Source organism: Theropithecus gelada, chromosome 4 (genome assembly GCF_003255815.1).
Source record: "Theropithecus gelada isolate Dixy chromosome 4, Tgel_1.0, whole genome shotgun sequence".
Lineage (NCBI taxonomy): Eukaryota > Metazoa > Chordata > Mammalia > Primates > Cercopithecidae > Theropithecus > Theropithecus gelada.
This window is the reverse complement of record NC_037671.1, coordinates 28,383,547-28,398,622: the sequence shown is the minus strand read 5'-3', so window position 1 is coordinate 28,398,622 and position 15,076 is coordinate 28,383,547. Positions and strand designations below refer to the sequence as shown.

Sequence of the window (15,076 nt, the reverse complement as noted above, 5' to 3'; positions counted from 1 at the left end):
AGAAGGTGATTTCTTCTCCCCTTCATCCACCATCGACATAGCTGAGGCTTCCCCCATGGGAGCTCAGCATGGATGTACCTGTAGACATTCTTTCTGGGATACTTCAGGGTGGCTGCATCCACATAGAAAGAATGTCCCCTAGGTTCAAGCTTGCACAAGGGGTACAATCCTTTCTATGATGAACATCAACATTCCTACAGACGAAAAGAGGTGCCTGATCTGAATAGCTGGAACGCTGAGTCAGGAGTGTAATTGGAAGGTGGATCACTTTCCTGCTAGTCTAGTAGGGAAGCTGAGGTGGGTTCTTCCCTTTCCCTTGAAAAAACCTCAGTGCATTTCACTGAGAGCTGCCCCAGCTGCTTCTATCAAGGCTGAGACCTCTGCCCACCACTGAGTATTGCATTTACCAACCTGCTTTAGCCATAGCTGATTTTTACCGATGGACATCTCTCCTACTGGCCTGAAGCCTAAGCTGTTCAACTCAGTAAATAAAATACTGCTGAAAAAAAATAAATTAATTAAAACGTGTACACCACTGGGGAATGAGATCAGCTTTAAGAGACCTCTGCAATTCCAACCCCACAGGAGACAATGAACCTGCTCACAACCAAGCCCTATGCTACTACAACCTGCATCTGAGAAAGCTATCATGCAAAGACTCTCTGTAACCAAGGAACTCATACAAAGTCTTCACCCCTGAAACCACCAAGAGCTGAATTAGGCTATAATAAACTATAAACATTAAAGTCACATCCTCAAGGGGGAAAAATTTTTTTTAAGTCAAATCAAAAATAAATTCAAGAATAATTAGAATAGCCTACCCAAATTAGAAGGAACTAGAAAAATAATTCTGGCAGCCAGGTGCGGTGGCTCATGCCTGTAATCCCAGCACTTTGGGAGGTTGAGGCAGACAGATCACCTGAGGTAGGAAGTTCAAGATCAGTCTGGCCAACATGGTGAAACCCCGTCTCTATTAAAAATACAAAAATTAGCTGGGCATGGTGGTGGGCACCATAAGCCCAGCTACTCGCAAGGCTGAGGCAGGAGAATCCCTTGAACCCAGGAAGTAGAGGTTGCAGTGAGCCAAGATCGTGCCATTGCACTCCAGCCTGGGCAACAAGAACAAAACTCCATCTCAAAAAATAATAATAATAATTCTGGCAATATGACAAAACAGGGTTCTATAACAACTCCAAAAGATCACACTAGATCTTCTGCAATGGATCCAAACCAAGATGAAATCTTTGAAATACCACATAAAGAATTCAAAAGCTATTCAAGAAAATACAAGAAAGAGCATAAAGAAATTGAAAAAACAATTCATGGTATGAACAAAAAATTTTCTACAGAGCTAGATATTCTGAAGAAAAATCAATCGGAACTTCTGGAAATTAAAGATACACTTAGGAAATTGCAAAATATAGTGGAAAGTTTTAACGCTAGACTAGAACAAGTAGAAAAAAGAATTTGAGAGCTTGAAGATAAGCCTTTCAAATTAACCCAGACAAAAATAAAGAAAAAAGAATTAAAAGAAATGAACAAAGTCTCCAAGAAATGAGATTACGTAAAACAGTCAAGCCTTAGAATCAATGGTGTTACTGAGGGAGAAGAGAAAGCAAAAAGTTTGGGAAACTTATTGGAGAAAATAGGTGAGAAAAATTTCCCTGGCCTTGCTGGAGATTTAGGTAACCAAATGTAAGAAGCATAAATAATTCCTGGGAGATTCACTGCAAAAAGGACATCATCAAGGCATACAGTCATCAGGCTATCTAAAGTAAACATGAAGGAAAGAATTCTAAGAGTAGTGAGACAAAAGTATCAGGCAACCTACAGGGGAAAACATACCAGACTAACAGCAGACTTCTCCGCAGAAACCATACAAGCCAGAAGGGACTGGAGTCCTATCTTTAGCCTCCTCAAACAGAATAACTGTCAGTCACGAATTTTTTATCCAGCAAGACTAAGTTTTACAAATGGAGTCTTTTTCAGAGAAGCAAATGCTGAGGGAATGTGTCACTACCAGACCAGCCCTACAAGAAATGCTAAAAGGAGTTATTAATCTGGAATCAAAAGGTTGATATGCACCAAAATAGAACCTCTAGAAAGCATAAAACGTATAGGATATATCAAACCATAATACAATGAAGAAAACCAAGTACCTATGTAACAACACGATAACTGAACAATACCTTGCATCTTGAGACTAAATACTCCATTAAAAGATATACTTTGGCAGAATGGATAAAAAGTCACAAATCAAATATCTGCTGTCTTCAAGAGAATCAACTAACATGAAAAGACTCTTATAGACTCCAGGTAAAGAGGTAGAAAAAGATATTCCATGTAAATGAGAATCAGAAGTGAGCAGGAAAAGCTATTCTTCCATCAGATAAAACAGACTTTAAAACAATGACAGTAAAAAAAGACAAAATATGCCATTATATAATAATAAAAGGATCAATCGAACAAGATGGTATTACTATTCTAGATATATATGCACCTAAGTCTGGAACTCCAGATTCATAAAACAATTACTACTGGACCTAAGAAAAGAAATAGACAGCAACATAATAATAGTGGCTTCCATACTCCACTGACAGCACTACATAGATCATCAAGGAAGAAAGTCAACTAAGAAATACCAAGCTTAAACTATACTCCAGAACAAATAGACCTAATATATTCACAGAATATCCCACCCAAGAACTGCAAAATATACGTTCTTCTCATCAGAACATGGACCATTCTCCAAGACACACCATATGACAGGCCACAAAACAAGTCTCAATACATTTTAAAAAATCAAAATCATACCAAGTACCTTCTCAGACCACAATGGAAAAACCAGAAATCATCTCCAAAAGGAATTCCCAAAACTATACAAATACACAGAAATTAAACAACCTACTCCTGAATGACTTTTAGGTGAACAATGACATCAAGATGGATATTAAGAAATATTTCAAAATGAGTAACAGTGACACACATCATCAAAACCTCTGGAATACAGCAAGAGCAATGCTGTGAGTTAAGTTTATAGCACTAAATGCCTACATCAAAAAGTATGAAAGATCATAAACTGACAACCTAACCTCATACCTCAAGGAGCTAGAGAAACATGAAGAAACCAAACCCAAAGCTAGCAGAATGAACGAAATAACAAAGAGTTTCTCATTAGAGCAGAACTAAATGAAACTGAAACAAACAAACAAAAAATAAAAAAGATCAAGGAAACAAAAACTTGGTTTTTTGAAAAGATAAACAAAATCAATAGATGATTAGCTAGATTAACCAGGAAAAGATTCAAGTAAGTTCAATTAGAAATGAAAATGGAGGCTGGGTGTGGTGGCTCAGGCCTGTAATCCCAGAACTTCGGGAGGCTGAGGCAGACGGATCACGAGGTCAGAAGATTGAGACCATTCTGGCCAACATGGTGAAACCCGGTCTCTACTACAAATACAAAAACATTAGCCAGGTGTGGTGGCACATGCCTATAATCCCAGCTACTCGGGAGGCTAAGGCAGGAGAATCGTTTGAACCAGGGAGGCAGAGGTTGCAGTGAACCAAGATCGCACCACTACACTTCAGCCTGGTGATAAAGCGAGACTCTGTCAAAAAAATTAAATAAATAAATGAAAATGGAGACATTATAACCAACAGAAATGTAAAAGATCGTTCAAGACTACTACGAACACCTCCATGCAAACAAACTAGAAAATCTAGAGGAAATGGACAAATTCCTGGAAACATACAATCCTCCTAACTTGAATCAGGAAGAAATAGAAATCCTGAACAGACCAACAAGAAGTAGCAAGACTGAATCAGTAATTTTAAAATTGCCAAAAAAAAGAAAAAAAAAAAAAAGAAAAAGAAAGCACAGGGCCACATAGATTCACAGCTGAATTGTACCAGACATTCAAAGAATTGGTACCAATCTGCTGAAACCATTCCAAAAGATTGAGAAAGAGGGTATCCTCTATAACTCATTCTATGACACCAATATCACCCTGATACCAAAACCAGGAAAGGACATAACAGAAAAAAAAAAAAAGACAAAGAAAACTACAGAATAATATCCTTGAATCAACATAGATGTAAAATCCTCAACAAAATACTAGCAAACTGAATCCAACAGCACATCAAAAAGATAATTCACCATGATCAAGTGGGTTTCATCCAGGATATAGGGATGGTTTAACAAATGCAAGTCAATAAATGTGAAACATCATAAACAGAATTTTAAAAAAACAAAAACCTGTCGATCATCTCAATAGATGCAGAAAAAGCATTTGGTAAAATCCAGCATCCCTTTATGATAAAAATTCTCAACAAACTAGGGATAGAAGGAATATACTTCAAAATAATAAAAGCCATATATGACAAATCCACAACCAACATCATACTGAAGGGGAAAAGTTGAAATCATTGCCCTTCAGAACTGGAACAAGACAAGGAAGCCCACTTTCACCACTTCCATTCAACATAGCACCAGAAGCCCTAGTCAGAGCAATCAGGCAAGAGAAAAAAATAAAGGGCATCCAAATTGGAAAAGAGTAAGTTACACTATCTCTGTTTGCCAGTAGTATGACTGTATACCTAGAAAACCCTAAAGACTCCTCCAAAAGACTCCTAGATTTGATAAATGAACTCACTGAAGTCTCAGGTTACAAAATCAAAGTACACAAATCAGTAGCACTGCCATACACTAACAACAATCAAACTGAGAATCAAATCAAGAACTCAATCCCTTTTATAATAGCAGTAAAAATAAAATAAAATAAGTTACCTAGAAATATACTTAACCAAGGAGGTGAAAAATCTCTTCAAGGAGAACGACAAAACACTGCTGAAGGAAATCAAAGATAATACAAACAAATGGAAAAAATATCGCATGCTCATGAATTGGAAGAATCAATTTCACAAAAATGGCCATACTGCCCAAAGCAATCTAGAGATTCAATGCAACTTCTATCAAAATACCAACATCATTTTTCACAGAATTAGAAAAAAAAATTCATATGGAACCAAAAAGAACCCAAATAGCCAAAGCAATTCTAAGCAAAAAGAACAAACATGAAGGCATCATATTACCTAACTTCAAATTATACTACAAGGTTATAGTTACCAAAACAGCATGGCATTGGTATAAAAGTAAATACAGAGGCCAATGTAACAGAATAGAGAACACAATAATAAAACCAAATACTTACAACCACAATTGATCTTCAACAAAGTATACAAAAACATAAATTGGAGAAAGGACTCCCTATTCAATAAATGGTGCTGAAAAAACTGGATAGCCACATGTATAAGAATGAAACTGCATCCCTATCTCTCACCATATACAAAAATCAACTCAAGATGGATCAAAGACTTACATCTAAGAGCTGAAACCATAAAAATTAGAGTAGACAACCTAGGAAGAACTTTTGGACATTGGTCTAGGTAAAGAATTTATGACTAACACCCCAAAAGCAAATGCAACAAAAACAAAAATAAATAAATAGAAACTAATTAAATGAAAAAGCTTCTGCACAGCAAATCATCATCAGAGTAAACAGACGACCCGCAGAGTAGGAGAAAATATTTGCAAACTATGCATCTGACAAAGAACTAATATCCACAATCTACAAGTAACTCAAATAAATTAGCAAGAAAAAAAAACAATCCCATCAAAAAGTGGGCAAATGACATGAATAGACATTTCTCAAAAGAAGATATACAAATAGCCAACAAATATACAAAACAATGTTCAACATCACTGATCATCAGGGAAATGCAAATTAAAACCACAACAAGATACCACCCAGCCAGAATAGCCATTACTAAAAAGTTAAAATACAATAGATGTTGGCAAGGATGTGGTAAAAAGGGAACACTTATTTATACACTGCTGGTGGGAGTGTAAATTAGTACAACCTGTATGGAAAACAGCATGAAGATTCCTTAAAGAACTGAAAGTAAATATACCATTCCACCCAGCAATCCCACTACTGGGCATCTACTAAAAGGAAAAGAGGTCATTCTATCAAGACACCTGCACACATCATAGCACCATTTGTACTTGCAAAGACACAGAACCAACCTGAGTGCCCATCAACTGATGGTGGATAAAGAAAATGTGGTCTATATACACTATAGAATACTACTCAGACATAAAACAGAATGAAATATCTTTCACAGCAATTTGGATGGAGCTGGAGGCCATTATTCTACGTGAAGTAACTCAGGAATGGAAAACCAAATACCATACGTTCTCACTTATAAGAGGGAGCTAAACTATGGGTACACAAAAGCATATAGAGTCGTTTAACAAACTTTGGTGACTCAGAAGAGGGGAGGGGAGGGGAGGAGATATGAGGGACAAAAAAACTACATATTGGGTCCACTATACACAGATGATGGGTGCACTAAAATCTCAGACTTCACCACTATACAATTTGTCCATGTAACCAAAAACCATTTGTACCTCAAAAGCTATTGAAATTTTACACACACAGATATATATACATATATATATATATGTATATATATGTATGTGTGTATATATATATCTCTCTCTCTCAACTAAAAAAAAAAATCTAGTGAACAAAACTCCTGGTTCAACCTACAGTTAGTCCTTTAGACTTTCCACTTCTAAGAGAGAACAGCTCTCAGGGTGGAAGAGTTACGAGGCAGACAAACCCCATAGTGCTATCATCCCACACAAATGCAGGGGCTGTATGACTCCATCAGGGCAGTACAAAAGACAAAATATTCCCGTCCTTTGCTCCTAAGAGCAAGCACATCATGGCAGGCAGTTTACGATTATTTTCCACATGTCTTCTTTAATAGCCAGGCCATTCATGTCTTTATATTTGACAACTGGCTACACACCCTCAAAAATAAACACAGTGATGGAAAGGTTGCTCTGTTCCCTGCTAATACATGTGTAATAAAGCTACTCTTGCAGAAGCTTGGTGCTGTGGTCAAAAGGAACACCTTCCCCCTCCTACCCCCATAAAGATGAAGGTCTTGAATAAAACAGAAGCCACCCAGAGTCCAGTTCTGAAATGAAAATATCACACTCATAAAAGCATTAAGAAGGTTCCTTATTGAGCTGGTTTCAAATGTTTAATTACTGTAATTATATGCATACATACTTTATCACTGTTTTCTAATGAGGTTGGCAAGGAGATAGAAACTTGGCATTTTATTCCTAGTTTAATGCGCTTGTTTTTATGCTTACTGTAACAGCTTGCTAGAAGAGCACTGAAGATAGAGTCGGATACGCTTTAAAGGACAAGGGAAAACAGCTCCCAGTGGATGGTACACACATGGCAAAAGGCCAAGACTAGAAGCACTGTCATTAGGAAAAGGAATCAACCAAGGTAAGCAACATCATTCACAAACAGGAAAATCTGGACTGTGACCTACCTACCTTCTCTCCTCACTTCAAGTAAGACTCTGAGCTTTAAAAACAAGGAGAGTGGCTGGGAGGGGGAGTCACAGCTGCTTAATCTGAAAGCACCTTTCAGTTTCTTTGCAAAAGTTTCCAAGTCAAGGGGAAAATTCAATACCCAAACATACAAAGCAAGCTCCAGAGGCAAATGTGGGCACTTCTGAGAGCAGCAGTACTCCAGGGTTGGTTCCTAGCCTACAAGAGTTCTGGTGAAAGAGGCTACTGTGAACCAAAGATCCAGCCTTCCTGCAGAGGAAGAAAGTCAGCAGTTTACTTGGGAATTTGCCACCTCAATACACAGCAAGTGAGGAAGCGGTGAGAGGTGGCAGATGGAAAGGGGTAAGGGGGGCGAGGGGCACAAGCTAGACCCAGACAGCTGTGGTGTTATAAAAATGTAGCAGCCAAGCAATGTGGAAACGGGAGTCTTAAGCATCTGATTAACCGAGAAGCAGCTGTGGTAATTTCTGGACTAGCTTAAAAAAAAAAAAAATCAAAATACAGCATTGCATTCAACTGTTAAGCTGACTGCAAGAGCGATCAATGGGTTGAGAATAAAACTAAAGCTCGAGACACTGAGCCTTGCTCTAATGGTGTCGATGGCACAGGGCCATGCTAAGGGGTAAAACCAGGTTATGATGAGTTCCCCGTCTGAGACTTCCAAGAAGCATTCCCTAGAACAGGATCCAAGACAGATCCACCCAATATTTAAATCCAGCCTTTAACAAAGGCCCTGTATAGACACCAGACTAACTAATTTGAGCCTGAAAGGAGACTCCTAAAAGTTTGGATAAACTTAGTTACTTACACTCCTCTATTATAGTAGAAATAGACATGTGACCTAATCATGTAAGGGGTTTTAAATTCAGCCAAAATAACTGGCAAATTTTTCTTGCTAAAATGGTGAAAATGAACTCTCCTAACAGAGTTCCTCCATTGAAATTCTTTACAGTAAATCAATAAGTACATCATTCTGTATAACATATTGATAAAGACAACATATTTTGACCAATTAAACATTTTAGTCAAAAAACACAAGTCTGGAACAAGGAAGAATATACATACATGAAGCCATTTATCATATTAAAATACATAAAGCAAGAGTGTAGACATGTAAAATCTCATTAACTCCACATCTAGATATTTCAACCATTTCTGAAAGGTAGACAGAGGACTCCAGAGTAAAGACTACAGGACTTAACCATTTTAGTAGAGATTTTAGGGAGATTCACAGAACTGCCAATCAGGTGGGTCTTGCGTTATTGGTTATATCATAATCATCTGGGGTTCTATGAGATTCTGGAGTAATGTCTGTTTTGTCTCTCTAAATTGAAAGCATGTCTTTGATTTCACTTGGAAACACTGATCTGTATGCAGCTGGTGCTTATTAGGAGGTGTTAGCTGTCTGTTCAATGTGCTGTAAGAGTGATGTACTGGGCTAATTTAACCCAAATAGCTTTATAATTGTGTCACAACCTCTCTGCAGCCGCCTACTTTTCCTAGGGCAGGGAAATGTAAATCATTTTAAGAAATGGAAAAAGTGTGATTTAAGTAATTCAGCTTAGTTTACTTCCCTTGGGAAAGGACAGCTAACAACTACTCTCAGAAACTAAACAAGTCGTGTCTGATGTCTATTAGTTATTTAAATTTAGCCACACCTTTAACTAATAAAGAGAAAGTGTCCTAGTCAACTCCAGTAAGGATCAGGGTTCTCTGCTTCTGGCATATCAACTGACTTGAACTGAATTTCTCCCAGAGTTGTGCTCAGAATTTTACTGACAGTTCAGCTGACATGGAAAGGTCTGAATGTGGCCGGGTGCAGTGGCTCACACCCGTAATGGGAGGTCAAGGCAGGCGGATCACTTGAGGTCAGGAGTTTGTGACCAGCTTGGCCAACATGGTGAAACCTCATCTCTCTACTAAAAATACAAAAATCAGGCAGGCATGGTGGTGTGTGCCTGTAATCCCAGCTACTCCGGAGACTGACGCAGGAGAATCACTTGAACCTGGGAGGCAGAAGTTGCAGTGAGCCGAGATCGCGCCACTGCACTCCAGCCTAGGCGACAGACCGAGGCTCCGTCAGGGTTTGGGGGAAGAGTCTGAATGCAGCACAGGAGAGATGGTCTGTAGATAATGAAGCCAAGTGTGGGCTGTTTGGAAGTCAAGTGTTCACACACGGGAACCTGTCCCAACATATGAATTACTTCCTTACTGTATTAACATTCTCCCTCCTTAACTTTTCCCTCCCCAAGTCTTACCCTCCTTACCTTCCTCTTCAAGCCTTAACAGGACTGAGTACCAGTAAGGGCACACACAGCCACACCACACACAGCTGAGTGTTCTGGGGGCACTGGTGGTGTTGGTTCGCTAGCTCTCCCCTAGAAGGTCCTTCCAGACACAGCAGCAACCCCCACTTTCTGCTCCTCAATGGCAGCCTCCCTCCAAACCACTCCCAAACCCCAAATCAGCCCCAAGGAGACCAGGTCTTCACCCCACTCAACAGTTTACATCCCACTCGACCAAATGTTGTCAATGACAACATTGCTTTGTTTGTTTTTTAACCAGCATATATAGGGATACCCTCAGTATTCTTAGCACTAACAAAAACAGCTCCAAAGAGAGAAACTGAAACCAAAAGTTTACATCACGGATCCCCCTTCCACCAAAAAAGCAAATGTTATGCAGCACTAGACCACACCCCCACATCAAAACTGCAGCACAAGCTTTTCTGAACATTTGAGAGAAACCAATTTTCACAGTAGCAGCCAACATGTGAAAATACTTTTATTGCAAAATTGAAGAGTGCAGTTCAGCAAATGCATACTGGAATGCTGCTATGAGTAATTACACAGGTGGTTATGCAAACACTGAACTGATGCGTCAATTTGGCAGAAGTATAAACATTTCTAGAATAGTATGCAAGGTTCAGTTACCTAGATCTGCTAGTTAACTTCCTTTACCTCTGAAAGAGCTCCCCCAAAGTCAATCATTTTCCAAAGGAAAAGTCATAGTGAGAAATACATTTAAGTAGGCAAGAAAAGAACACACTTATGTTAAACCGACACAATCATTTTTAAATGAGCATCTTACCAGGGGCAGACATGATTATTCTCTTGTGTCCTGTAAGAGGGTGCTGTTGGTTAACTTAATTCAAACAAATCTTTAATCTTGAAAACTTTCATTTATTTGTATAATGCATTATGAGATCTAGTATGTCCTAGGCACTATTCTAAAAGGCTGGATATACAGCAGGGAGCAAAATAGGCAAAAATCCCTGCCTTCAGGAGGTTTACATTCTACGAAAGAGAAAACAATGCATAGACACATAACAAAGCCATGGGGCATGTTCAAAGCTGATCAAAGTGTGATGGAGAAAAATAAAGCAAAATGGTGTGAGGGTGAGGTGTTACAATTTTAAATGTCAGGTACAGACACAGAAAAAAGGTAACATTGTACAGAGATCTGAAGAAGGTGAGGAAGTGCCCCAAATTGCATGGAAATCTTAGGAAAGTTTTCCAGGCAGAGAGAACAGCTAGTTCAAAGACACTGAAAGGCCAGGTACGGTGGCTCATGCCTGTAATCCCAGCACTTTGAGAAGCCAAGATGGAAGGACTGCTTGAGGCTAGGAGTTTAAGATCAGCCTGGGCAACACAGTGAGACCACATCTCTACAATTTTTTTTTTTTTTTTTTTAATTAGCCAGGCATGGTAGTACAGATTTGTAATCCTAGCTATTTGGGAGGCTGAAATGGGAGGACTACTTGGACCCAGGAGTTTGAGGTTTCAGTGAGCTGTGATACTGTCACTGTTGCTGGAGCAACAGAGCAAGACACTGTCTCTAAATACATAATACATACATACATAAATGGACACTGAAAGAAGAGAATGTCTAGGCAGTTCAATGATCAACAAAAATCTACACATTTTGCTGTTTCCTAATCTTAAATACTACATCCCACATACATTTCAAAAGTACAAATTTCAAAAGGCTTATGGCCAGGCATGGTGACTCACACCTGTACACCTGTAATCCTAGTACCCTGGGAGGCCAAGGCAGGCGGATTGCTTGAACTCCAGAGATCGAGGCCATCCTAGGCAACAAGGCAAAACCCCATCTCTACTAAAAAAGAAAATGAGGCAGGTGCAGTGGCACATGCCTATAGTCCCAGCTACTCAGGAGGTTGAGGCAGGAGAATCACTTGAGCCTGGGAAGTGAAGGTTGCAGTGAGCTGAGATTGCATCAAAACACTCCAGTCTGGGTGACAGAGCCAGACCCTGTCTTAAAAAAAGTGAGGTGGATAGGGGGTAATTCTTCTCCAATATTGGAAGTTTTTTCTTAAATATACAGCATCTGGCACTACTGTGATAAATAGAAATGTATGCATTTTGCTTTCCCACTATCCCTCAGTGCACTGACAGCTTCTTGTCTGTAGTGAGTTAAGTCCCAGAGGCACTGGGAATATGTTTAGCACCAGAGCAACCAAGGCTAGTAGGCTGAATACAGCACTCAGATGGGCTGCAAGCCAAAGATGCCTATACACGGATTCAAGAAATGATGTGCAAGAATCTCTACCTTTATTCTCTACCCTACAACCATCCTCATCATTGTGGCAGCATCAAGGTGGTGAAGGAACTCAGCACAGAAAACACTGAAAATGGTAACAAGACCAAAATAGAGCTGGACGGAAAAAATATCCAATCTCTGCACTTCCAAAATAATAATGTGATCCAAGCTTCTTTTTTAAAATTTAAGATTTATAAAAAACAAAAGAGACTTTATTTTGAGTACAGAGGAAGAGAAAAGGAGAACTGTGTCGGTAGAAACAGAATGTGAATACTGGGAATCAGGATAGAGAAAGGCCAAGGCTGAGTGAAAGGAGTCAAGGCTGAGAATCAGAGGTGCTTGGGCCCCCTCCTCACTTCCTGGTCCACTAGTGGTATAGCCTTGGGCATGACACTGTACTCTTCTGGGGTTTCCCTTCCTCATCTACTAAAAAGAATTCATCCCAGCCCTTTGGGAGGCCGAGGCGGGTGGATCACCTGAGGTCAGGAGTTCAAGACCAGCCTGGCCAACATGGCGAAATCCCACCTCTACTAAAAATACAAAAATTATCCGGGCGTGGTGGCAGGCACTTGTAACCCCAGTACTGGGAAGCTAAGGCAGGAGAATCGTTTGAACCCGGGAGGCGGAGGTTGCAATGAGCCAAGATCGTGCCACTGCACTCCAGCCTGGGTGACAAGACAGAAACTCTGTCTCAAAAAAAAAAAAAGAAAAAAAAGAAAAAAAAGAAAAAAAAATTCATATAGGATTGCTTTAAAAATTGGCAACAGTGGATTAAAAGCAGCTAGGATGTTAAAAAGCCAATCTCAAAAGGTTACATGTTGTCTAGTTGCATTTATAGAGACTACTTAAAACGACAAAATTATAGAGAAGGAGGGAGTTGGCTATGGTTATAAAGGCATACCATTTGGGATCCTTGTGATGGAACTGTTCTGTATCTTAACTGCAGTGGTGGTCACATAAATTTTCACATGTGAAAAATTGTACAGAACTAAATGTATACACACAAACAAGAAGAATGTGTGTAAAACCTATGAAATCTAAAAAGCGGCAGGGCATAGTGGCTCATGCCTGTAATGCCAACATTTTGGGAGGCCAGGCAGGAGGGTCACTTGAGCCCAGGAGTTCAAGCCCAGCCTAGGCAACATAGTAAGACCCCATCTCTACAAATTTTTTTTTGTTAATTACAGGCATGGTAGTGCATGCCTGTGGTCATAGCTAGCTACATTGGAGGCTGAGGAGGGAGGATCGCTTGAGCCCAGGTGGTCAAGGCTCTGCTGAACCATGATATTGCTACTACGGTCCAGCCTGGGCAACAGAGTGAGACCCTGTCTCAAAAGAAGAAAGAAGAGAGGGGAGGGGAGGGGAGGGGAGGGGAGGGGAGGGAGAAAGAAGGAAAGAAAAGAAATCTAAAAAGTGTTAAAGTGTTGATGACTATATCAGTGTTAATTGCCTGATTGTGATACTGTAATACTGTTACGCAACACGTTACCATTGGGAGAAACTGGGTGAAAGGGACACAGAATCATTCTGTATAATTTCTTACAACTATATATCAATCTATGTATAAAACTATACATGATCTTTAAAATCTCTTCACCTTAAAATGTCTGGCATGTTTGGAAATGATCCATAAATGGCATATTGGTCAAGTTATCCTCTCACCTAAAAAGCAGAACTGCTAATTCGTACTTCCCACTAATGAGATTCTAGAGGAAATGCTCAGCAATGTAGCTGGCACCAAGAAAGAGCTCACTCAATGGTCATTATCCTGGCCCTTCAAAACCTCACAAATACCCAAGGAAAATGCAAACACTTTTTTACATAACCAGTGGAGAAACTTACAGAGTTTGCTGGCTCTGAATAATAAACATGTACGCACCAAAATAAAAGAGCCCTCTAAAAGAGAGGAAACAAAAAAATTTTCCGTGGTGTAGAACAGCCTTTGTCACAGTGTTCTCCATAGAACACTAATCCTCTGAGCTGCTCCTAAATAAATAAATACATGGTCCCTGGTCAAATAAATTTGGGAAATGCAGCATATACCATCCCCCTTTGGAAGCACCAATAAAAAAGAAAATCCCTATCCAACTTCACTTAACCCATTTTTCTCCAAATTTACTTGGTCAAAAACAATTTTTAATACCTACTGGCATCCTGAGAAATGCTCCCAAGTCTGGAATTTTAAGTCTTTCTACACCGGTCAGGTACTCACTACCTCATTTCTTCACCCATTATGTGCTTGCTTTCTTTGTTTTAGAGACAAACTCTCACTCTGTCACCCAGGCTGGGGTGCAGTGGTGCAAATCTCGGCTCACTGCAACCTCCGCCTCCCAGGTTGAGGCAATTCTCATGCCTCAGCCTTCAGAGTAGCTGGGATTACAGGCATGCGCCATCCTGCCCAGTTAATTTTTGTATTTTTAGTAGAGACAAGGTTTCACCATGTTGGTCAGGCTGGTTTCAAACTCCTGACCTTAGGTGAAGTGCCTGTCTTGGCCTCCCAAAGTGTGGAAATCACAGGTGTAAGCCATCATGCCCAGCCCCATTTTGTACTTTTGAAGAGAAACAAATGGGCTTTTCTACAGCTTGTGTAGTGGTTTTTTTGGTTTTGTTTTGTTTTGTTTTTGAGACAGAGTCCCTCTCTGTTGCCCAGTCTGGAGTGCAATAGCACAATCTCAGCTCACCTCAACCTCCACCTCCTGGGTTCAAGTGATTCCCCTGCCTCAGCCTCCCAATTAGCTGGGATTACAAGCATGTGCCACCATGCGGGGCTAATTTTGTATTTTTAGTAGAGATGGGGTTTCACCATGTTGTCCAGGCTGGTCTTGAACTCCCGACCTCGGGTGATCCACCCACCTCAGCCTCCCAAAGTGCTGGGATTACAAGCATGAGCCACCGCGCCCGGCCCGTGTAGTGGTTTTAACTATACACAGCTGGTCTTCAATAAATATTTGCTGAATTGGATTCAATAAAAGTACGATCCAGGATGACAACTGTAGGCATTAGGGGAAGTGACTTTTACTGATTTTCTTTTTCAATCTCTCACTTAGTGAAGAAAACAAAGGCACTCCTTTCTGG

General features: G+C 39.9%; 2 protein-coding genes across 4 annotated transcripts in view; one reads left to right on the top strand and one right to left on the bottom strand.

The window, feature by feature from the left end:
* LOC112622349 (cytidine monophosphate-N-acetylneuraminic acid hydroxylase) overlaps window positions 1-15,076 on the top strand; it is a 354,146-nt gene that overhangs the window by 73,258 nt on the left and 265,812 nt on the right. Inside the window, exon 2 of the mRNA XM_025381885.1 lies at window positions 7,237-7,370. The gene's annotated coding sequence lies outside the window, so the exon portion shown is untranslated. The remainder of the gene's footprint in view (window positions 1-7,236; window positions 7,371-15,076) is intronic.
* CARMIL1 (capping protein regulator and myosin 1 linker 1) overlaps window positions 1-15,076 on the bottom strand; it is a 343,848-nt gene that overhangs the window by 243,447 nt on the left and 85,325 nt on the right. The gene's annotated exons all lie outside the window — the stretch shown is intronic.